Source organism: Rhopalosiphum padi, chromosome 2 (assembly GCF_020882245.1).
Source record: "Rhopalosiphum padi isolate XX-2018 chromosome 2, ASM2088224v1, whole genome shotgun sequence".
In the NCBI taxonomy this organism is placed as follows: domain Eukaryota; kingdom Metazoa; phylum Arthropoda; class Insecta; order Hemiptera; family Aphididae; genus Rhopalosiphum; species Rhopalosiphum padi.
In genome coordinates, this window is record NC_083598.1 from 87,600,035 (window position 1) to 87,611,442 (window position 11,408).

Consider the following 11,408-nt stretch of genomic DNA (forward strand, 5'->3'; position numbering starts at 1 on the left):
ACTCAGCTACGCGTGTCCTCGCCAATTTCCCAGATCAGAACACGTTTGGAGAAGTTCCAGATCACCTTAGTTTGTCACCTAATTAAGAATAGGTACTATGACTCGACGTAATGGTATATACACGTAACTATAGTAGCTATTGCAACGTATTTCAGTATAATATTGCACACTCAAAACGTATGCCGAACGAATGGAATCTAAGAAACGACCTGTATCGTATAGACTGACCGAACAAACAATTAAGTAGTTATAATAATGATCGTACAGACGTAAAATCGTACTGGAGAGTTGATACTCGACAATAAGACGGTCGGCCATCACGCATCCGATCAACGGCGTGTGCTTGCTGCACTTGTCTGACGAGGAACTCGACATAATAATCGTACTAAAAGTATAGTCTGCTAGTCTGCACTAAGTATTACTGTAATTATGGTAAAAGACAATGCTCACCGCCAGTGAGCGATAATCCTATACTCAGCGAATGCCGAATGGCGAGGGCAGAAATTCGAAAGTCACAGGTTAGGCCTGTGCACGGACCTGACATTAAGTGTTTAAAATTTAAAATTACCATGTTATAAATCGTAACGATTTTGAACGTATCTCGGCCTACTATTTAATATAAAGTACTGTAGGTAAGATTTTAACGTTTGTAGTTGCTTTTTACTTATACATAAGTATAAAGTGAATTTTTGAATTGTTAGACTTCTGTATTTTTAATAAATAAAATATAATGTAAGTTGAATTGTAATCGTATTGCCGCTTTATTTATTACTATCAAGACGTGAAGCTGATTTTTAATTTTGGCATTGTTTTGTTAAATTTGTATAATATTGTTATACAGTCATACGGTGAAATATCTATGTAGTGGTTTACGTCGTTTATGACTATTATTGAAATTTTGATTATTCGTTATAAAAAATCTTTATGAAAATATCAATTATATCAATATCAACAATATAATTAAATATAGAAACGAAATTAATATTTATTGATCGATTTATGATAAATTTAGCAACCATGACAAAGAATTTTCCTCAAGAACTGCTGAACGGTTAGAAGAAAAGAACCAGGGGCGTATTATAAGAATTCATTATAGAATTACATTTGAAATATAGTGGTATAGAAACTCTGTGATGACTCGGACGAAGACCATTATGGTTACTGGTTGTTTGCCAAACGTAGGTGGTCCACACCTTATACGAAGAAAATAATTAGTTGAATACAATGATTTGATTTTGTGCTTTAATCTGACGTTTATAATGATTACGTTGTCAAAAGTTGCTGATAACAATGTTAGGATTTGGAAGTACAAAGAACACGAAGAATCAAATGCCCATTATTAGGTTTACACTGTACAATAATATTATAATATATTTCAAATTTAAACGCTAATTACATTTATCGTATTTAACTACGAGATATTTGAAACCTTTATTTGTAAGATAATAATTCGAGTTAAAGAATACTTCATTTTATTTTAAGACTAATCATTCAACGCTCCGCTCGGAAACTAATACCCTAAGAAATAGAAGCCAACACTCAATCTCAACTGAGAATGGTTTATTTGTAATGTTTGTATACAATTATTTATTACCTATTGAATTCAAATTTGAAGTACCCATTATCTATAGTGACCTTTTCAATTCCGAAATATACCATTTAACAGACCACAAACCGGTTCCTCGGATTTTACACACATATACATATATTATACTTTAAGAGGGCATCACACCCGCATGTGTTGTCTCCGTCTTACAAGTACGCCACATGGCAAATTTACGCTCAGCAGATCACGTTTAACTCCGTTAGTTTAAAAATTAGAGTGAATTTAGAGTTAAATTTTTTAGCAAGTTTGGTATATAATAAAATAATATTGCGTAAATTAAAAATGCTCATAACTCACTTAAAAACTGAATATTTGTAAAAAACCAACATACAAACACAGATTAAGTTCTTACCATCAAGTTTAATATCAAGTCGATTCGCTCTAATTTTTAAACTAACCGAGCTAAACGTGATCTGCTGAACGTAAGTTTGCCATGTTGCGCACTTGTAAGACGGTAACAACACAATATGCGGATAAATAATTTATTGGTCACACGGCGTTGTGGATAGGCATTTTAGATACATTAATGTCGTGGTTTCATTTTTCGGTATCTCATAATAATATTAATAACAATAACATGACGAAAATTCATAATAATATTATTCTCTGGAACTCCGAACAGAACAAACATTAACTGATTTACTTTGCGTTTCACATCGGCAGCGGTAGAGGCCAGCACGCGTTCCATAAAGTGGACGTGGCTGATAATATTTACATCGAAATAATGGATAGGTATTAATGTATTATTATCATATTATGTAAATCACAAATAAAAAAAAAAAAATAATAATCAGCAGAAACCACTCATCTGTTGTATAGTCGATTTCAACTGCACCCCGTTAATGAGTAATTAATTGTAAATTGTATAATGGATGTGTTGAATTTGTTTTCAGCGACAAAGAATGGCATGCAAAATACGAGTCGGTCATCATATTATTTATTATAAAATTATATTTCATAATTTATTTAAATGGCTATTAACCATATACATTTATGAGAAAGGATATAAAGTTATACATAGTATCTCATATAATAAATTCTGTAATATTATATAATAGCACTATATTAGGTATATTATTGTATCGTAGAAAGGTGTTAATAGCTCAAAACGAAAAAATTACTTCTACGATTTTGTAGATTACAATTTTAATATTATCGATCCTTACAGTGTATAGTGAAATTTTCAAAATATTTGCTTTTTTCGTGATATAAGTTTTTTTTTCTACGAATTTCGATAAAAATGTTTCTTTGTCGAATATAAGTTTTACATTATGATGTGATGTTGGGGAGGGGGGAAGAATGATTCTTTTTCGATTTCTAAACCGTCGTAAAAAGTAGGTACCTACCTATCTCTATGCGCATTTTTTTTTTTTTTAATCGAATCCGATCGTTAATACAAGAATACAACTATTAGCTATATCACGGTGTACGTATAATAATAGTGACGATTAAAACAAAACATCCTCCAAACGTCTTGACATTATTGAAATGTGATGTCCCGTATTATGGAATCCAAAACATATACATGATATAGTCAGAAACGTTTGGCAACGTAAAACGTTTATTGGGGATTAATGCGTCCCTTATATGTACATACCGGAGCATGCAACGAGCAGGCTTTTTTTTTAGTGTGCAGTGAGAAAAGTAATAGTGTAGTGAACATAATTGTTACTCTGTTGTTGTGTCATGGGCGGTATTCGTATTAAGTTTAATTCCTATTACTAAAATCCAGAAGAGCGATGGGGAAAACATTGTTTGTACAGTCCGAAAAAATCATTAAAACCAACCCCCTGCAACGAGGAAACATATTGCAACGTTATATACCCGTCATCGCCAAACGAAGCGAATTTCATATTGTCATACCCGAAATTAAATTATATCATTATAATATTATATAACTCGCAACACGGTTGCTATACACCAAGTCATATACCATTATATTATTATATATACAGATTATTAGAGAACAACAACGCGCAGTGGCGCAGATAGGATATTTTGTTTATCTGGGGGCGGTTTTCAGTCGGCTATTGCGGGGTGTACACGCGCAATAGGTATATTATGTATATCGCGAGCTCTACAGATCTCCGATATGTGTGGGTATACCGTATATACGCACGCACACTGCACTTCTATACGCGGTTATAGACAAGAATTACATATTGCGCTGCGACGGTAATACAATACACGTATGTATATTAAGTATTCGACTCAAGAACCCAAGAGTGGAGAATTCGAACCAATGAAGAACTACAGAACTTGTTTCAGAGATCATGTATTTCAAACGAAATCAAAAAAAGAAGACTGTTGTGGGCAGGCCACGCCTGGAGGAAAAAAGACGCTATGATTAACACAGTAATCAGGGAAGAACCGAAAGGAAAGAGACCACTAGGTAGACCACGCCTAAGATGGGAAGATTGTGTGAAGAAAGATGTTAAAGAGGTTGATCCAGGAGCAAACTGGAGAGAAATAGCAGAAAATAGAATAAGTTGGAGAGAAATTTGTTTTGCGGGATGGTCTTAAAGGCCGGAAAAACCCAAAAAAAAAAAAAAAAATGTATATTAAGTACCGAGTACTCGTACCTATGTATTGTTATGTGTGTGTTATTTTATTCATTATTCGTTCGTATGAGGTTTTGGCCGGAGGGGCGTTAATCCCTAATTCCCTCCCCCCCCGTAACTGTATAATATACGTGTTATGTATTGACAATATTATTACTATACGTTAGTATACATACGTGTTGCAGGCCTCTACGGGACTATATTATCATTTAAATATAATGGATGACGCTGATGCGTTTCATCCCCGCGAAGACGGACGTTATTATAATATATATATTATATATAGCTGTATAGTTCTTCCTGCAGCCTTGAATAATGACTTCCTATACGCGTCGCATTCGACTCTCATCTCTCAAAACCGATCGCATTCAATTTATAGGTATGCGTACCTACTTAAAATAGGTACTATTGTATATATATATATGTATAAATGAATAATATAACGTATTGTTTCGATATAATATTCTATTGTCTACTAATAACAATGACGAAATCAATTTTATTGATAACATTTAAAATATATATGTATTACAATAAACTAAAAACAAATTAGGAAGTACCTATGTATATGGTATATACATACAATAATAATGTGACATATATACACACGTCTTTGACTCATTTTAATGAGAATTTAAAAGTACCTAAGTGTCAATATAATATATATAAATATGAATTTTATAAATAGTATATTATATAGGTACTTATAATATATTTTATACGTGTTTATATATATATATATATATTATTGTGCTATACCTAACGGATGGTACCTATACACGTATTTTGAAATTATAGTTAAGGTTCAGTCGGCGGCAGTGATACAGTGTACAGGCGTGTATATGTATATAGTATAATATTATCAACATTCGTATAATGCAAGAGTTATTCGTAATACAACAGGTATACGCGTGTATATATTATTATCATATATACGTATAGACATTATAATAATATTTTGTTCGTCCGTAGAATGAATGCGGTCCGCGACCGAATGCAATGTCAAGCGTAGGCGTTCATCATGACTTGCGAAACGTTCACATCCGAATTTTATATTCTACCCGTGCGCACCTATATATGTACGATATTATATACGCAGGCATAACATGCTGTATTATGTACCCGGTGTTTGCGATCGTACGCGAGCCAGACTTGTGCAGAATAATAATATTGTCTTCTGATTATTTTAAGACCGAAATCGTTGCTATACACATACTTTGGAATATAATAATATGGTATTATATGGATGAGCCCTCACGACGACGACGACGACGACTATACGATAAGTCATCTAGGTGACGTAAGTTTTTTTTTTGTTTTTATTTTTCGCTCGTGTATTCGTGCGCTCAAATTTCTAATGACGCGCTGCAATAATTTAATACCTATATTATTATTATTATTATTATGTGTTTATATCCCGAATATTTGCCCTTTGATTTCACCTATTGACACAGCTCTCGAGCGTCATGTATTCATTATACATAATATATATCGAACATAATACACGTCATACCTACATATATACACACAGTAGAATGATATATTATGAATATACATATGGCACATATTGCATTCATAATAATATATACACATTATAATATCATATAATAATAATATACACGCGTATGTGCGATTTATGAAATCCTATAATAACTGTTATCAAATATTCCTTTATACATATAGGTATAAGCGGGTTAGTACCTGCAGCAATATAATATATAATTTGTGTACTAAATATAGTTTTAGAATATCCGACGTTGGCGCATGGTATATATGGACGGTGCACCGCGGGTAATAATGAATAACTCAATTTGATAAAAAAATGTTCGATTATTATTAGATAGGTATAGGACATATACGCTATTTTGAAAAAAAAAACATTTTCTAAATAATTTGTGTTGTACTACCTATACAAATACAAATACTTGAATTTATATTTTTCTTATCATAAATATTTAAATACAGTGTACTCTCGATTATCCGTGGGTGGATTATCCGTGATATTCCGCGGAATCTGTACAAAAAAAATATATCTTTACAATGTGCATTGCACATTGTATTTCATTATCAGGCATATTGAATATCTACAGAAAAAACAAGACAATATAACCTTGTGTGATAAAATGTTGTTAAAAAAAACTTCAATTACAAGTTTAAAAGGAGTGTTTTCAAATAAAAAACAACAGTTTGTAACTGATTTTTTTTGCATATAAATAATTTATAATTTTGTATTGTACATGTGTATTTTTTATTATAAAATTTAAAATACATATTTTGGTAATATAATTATATGAATGTTTAAACAAAAATAAAACAAGTTCTAATTTAATTTTTTTAATAATACATAAGTAATTATTGAGTTTTTCGGATTATTCGTGGAATTTGCTTAGGTATTTGTGGATGCCAAACCAAGGGTGGTTTCGGAATAGGGATTCCGCGGATAATCGAGAGTACACTGTATATATGTATCAAATGTCAATGAAAAATAAAATATACATTATTTATACATATATCTAATATAGCTAAACTAGTCATTTTTTTTTCGTTTCCTGAAAATGAGTGATTTTGACTCACGTGCACCATCCATATATAATATAATAGGTATATAGAAGAAGTTGAGATTTGAACGGTCGTTCGTACAATAAATTGTTCTCTAATTTTCGGTCTATTTCATTATTATTAATATATAGGTAATAGGCATACATATAAGTTCATATATTTAATGCTCCTCATACTATCATTTACTGACATGCATACATAAATACATTATTGTATTTTATAAATATGTATGTGCTGTATATTATAATATGAGGATCGAGGACTAGTTTATTGCGTGAAATTATATGTTAATTTTCACTTGTCTATTGGACTCTAAAATAGTCTAATATAATAAAATACCGCAGCTTTATCTTTGAATCTGCGATTTTTTTTTCTGCAAAATATTATAATTTCAAATTCTATGCGTATACCTATTTTGAAGTTATATAGAAGTCCTACAATAGTGCATATAATTTGAGCATCGATGGACGCTGTTTAAACATTATGAATAAAATATAATTTGCTAATTTATTAGTAGGTACTCGGTACCTATATAATATATCTATATCTATATTATATTATTATTGCATACCTATTATATCATCCTGCAAACCTTAAGTGGCGTAGCCATTGGGAAATGGGGGCACGACCCCTACATGTTAGTCAGTTAATGCAGTTATATAAACATATGCACTTGAACAAAATATAAATGGTTAGAATAGTCTATAATATATAATATATAAGTGTATGTAAGTTCTAATGAACTACAATTATTATGTTATTATTATATATACTATAGGAATATAATATATATATATATATATTTAAGTTATATTATAGAAATAATTTTTGATGCTGATATTAAGTCGCCATCAATATATATATAGGTACTTATTGTCACATAACTTTACTTTCGTATTAACATAGCGGCATATTCGTTTTTAATTTTGAATTGTGTAACACTATATATTATGTGATGGGTCTAATGAAGATGTTAGTACAATTTTAAGTTATGTAAAATTTGTTTTATAACTATAATCAATTGTTAATTAATAGGTATATATAATATAGTAAAAGTAGTTAATAGTTGTAAATTATAATACATGACTTATAATTGTTACGTTTAGCTTTGCCATATCATACTCTAAAATCCATAGAATATTTACCTACGCATATATATATATATTATATGCTTTAGTGTAATACCTACTTATACCTGTTTGCATATGATAATTACATATTAATTTATTATGAAAAAATGTATGCGAATAAATAGATGATGATATTAATTATATATTATAGTAATAGCGACAAGGATATCTGTGAATTAAAATCATTTCATCGATACCTATATATATATATATATATATATATATTATATACTTATAAAAACAATAATATGTTAATATCAATACTATACCAACATTTTAAAAACGATAAATGCTATTGGTTGAAATTTAGACCATATTATAATATATATTATATACTTATGAATGTAGCTATATGTGTATATTTGTATACATAATACATATGTATATATTTTCTCCTATACCGAACTGTGTCCAATATTATCACTACCACCTTTAAAATTTCACGATACACGATACAAATTCGTATTTTCTGCAGAATTAGTTAGTGGCTTATATAGGTATATGACAACTGATTTAACGTTAAACTGATACACGATAACTGATTTTGGGTTTTCGCATGTGTATCGTATACCATGTAACCTACATACAATTTTGAAGGTGGAGGAAATAATATTGAACAAAATTCAGTATAATAGGCATAAAATATGTAACCATATAATATAGTACACCTAATATTATGACCTATAAGGGCTAAAATATTAATCCTATATAATATATATTATATAACTAATACCTAAGTGAAATTCATGTATTATACCATCATTGTCAAATAATGTTTGCTCACCACACTATTTTTTATGCATATAATTATTATTAATAATACTATATAAATTAGGTATTTACTATGTAGCACGGCCGATATAAAATATGATTGTATGTATATATTACTCGTATATCATATATATATATATATAGGTAATGTACAATTGTTAAATATTTTCACCAAAATGCTGTTAATTTCCGGGTAGATATATATAATAAATAAGATAAAATAATACGCAGTTCCACCATATTATATTATATATTAACAGTTACTTTATTTTGATCGCAGTATTTACTTTTTATTTATACGTACATTGTTGTTTATTTTTTACTTTAAAATAAAATAATATTTATGACCTTACAACGGATGCCGCTAACATAAAATATGTACTTGTGGTATATATATATATATACACAGACAAATAATATATATATTTATATTTACATACATATTGTATATATATATATATACCAAAAATATAACAAACAATTTACATTTTTTTGCAATGTGTCATTATACTATCACTATTTCCGCTAAGGTGTGTCATAGTATACTATGATAGTGCCTATAATAGTAGGTATATTATAATACTATAGCTAGTCTATAATATATAATTTATGTATATGTAGTATATGAATCTAGGATTAGGTTCTTCCTATATTAATATTTAAAAATATTTCATATCTCTTTGGATATTAGGTATATATTACGAGTATAGTGGTGTATTCCTCTTGCGAAACAACAATACATATTTTGTAACTTTTAAGAACTACAATTTTAAACTGTATAATAAATATTATAATATAATATATTAGATTTTGGGGACTAGTGGATATTATTTATGATTTTTAACTCATTAATAAGATACATTATAGATGTGTAATAAAAACTTTAATCTCACTTTATTCATCTTACGTGTATATATAATGTGATGTATAGACGTTTAAGTATATACATACATTACAAATTTGAAAGAAATAATAAATTTATCAAATGTGAAAAACAATATACTTATTATACCCTATTATTGCGTATTGAGATCTTTTTAAATATAGGTATATATTTTTATAATAAGAGTATAATAGTTATATATAGATTTATTTTATTAGTTGGTTTAAAATACGAAGTAATTCCAAAGCAAATAAAATAAAACAATAGTTCATGAACTCATATAATATACATTTAAAAAACTAAGTAAAATAATAATTATTACCTTTTTTTTATTTGCAATGTTTCTACAAGTAAACGTCGTATAATAGGTAGGTATATATTATGTGTACCTTATTTTTTTTTAAATTGTTTACTAGAAGTAAGGCTTCAACATCACAGGTCATTAGCCTAGTCTAAATTACAAATAAAAAGGAGAGTAAAATAGAGAAACTTACAAATTGTATTGAGACTTAAAGACTACGGAAAAAGATTTGTATATTGTTAAAATTTGTTTATGAAATTAATTTTGGTTAAAAATATAATGATTTTAGAGATATTGTTTTCGTTGACTGCTTCTTATGTACCTTAGTATGCTTCAATAATACATGCAATTAAGAAAGAAAATATAAGGTTAATATATATAATATATAGTTACTGTTATGATTTTAACTCTGTTTGAAAAATATGTTTAATTCAAAAATGTTTTTTGGAAACCTTTCTGTTTGCAATAAAGTTTAACTTTCCGATCTCTTTTCTCTCTTTGTGTGTACAAAATCTAGTTTCGTATAGCCACAGATCACACAAGGAGAAGGGTAGGTATTATTATTATCTACAGTGAGTTATTTATCCTTAAGAAATTTCAGTGTAATAAAACGTGTGTAAGCACATCATATATACGCACCATGCGACGCGCAGTAGAAACATATATCATATATAAATATATTATACTAACTCGTATAGGTTAACGATATTTTGGTAGTCCTTCAGCAACAATACAAATATATAATAATATACAATAATTGTTTTACATTGCAGGTTGAGGTGTTTATCGTGGCAACTGATAAATATAATATATTATAGATTCCTGCAATTCATCAAATGACGATAAATGTATTATATTAGATAGGTAAAATTATAGTAAATATATATATTGATATTATTATAGCTGGTACCTATATAAATACATATGGTGATAGACTGATATTGTATACCTACATATATCGTAATATATATTATGAAGTGAATTTAGAGAATACTCGTACCCTTAAATTTGTATTTTTAATTAACATTATACGCATGCAATTTTAAGCGTGATAATTTAATAACTTCCAAAATAATATATTATATATAATTACCACGTTTATAATCAGCAGTTAATGTGCATTAATGCACATTGAGTTAGTTTGAGAGTTGGACGCATACAAAGTTATATATATATATTATATACACGCATTTTTAATTCGCATTAAACTGATACGCCGCCGGGATTAAGAAATGCATATGCATCTAAACGCGAATTCATATTTTAGCGGGAATTCTAAAATGTCAAATTATAAAATAATATAAGTATTTCGATCGTGGAATTAAATGTATAAAGCACAGACTAAAAACCATTTTAAAAAACTTTTAATTTTATTCAACATCTAATTTTGATATTTTAGGTGCATACTATAAACCCGCTTCCTATAATGCGCATTAATTGCTGCAGTTGCATTTATAAACGTGGTATATGTCATTTTATTATACGGAATATTTATAATAGGTACGCACTCGAGTATATATAGTGTAGAAGGGCCCAGCACCACACCACAAACCCGTTGATTGACGTATATAATATAGTAGCGATCGGATCGTGGAAC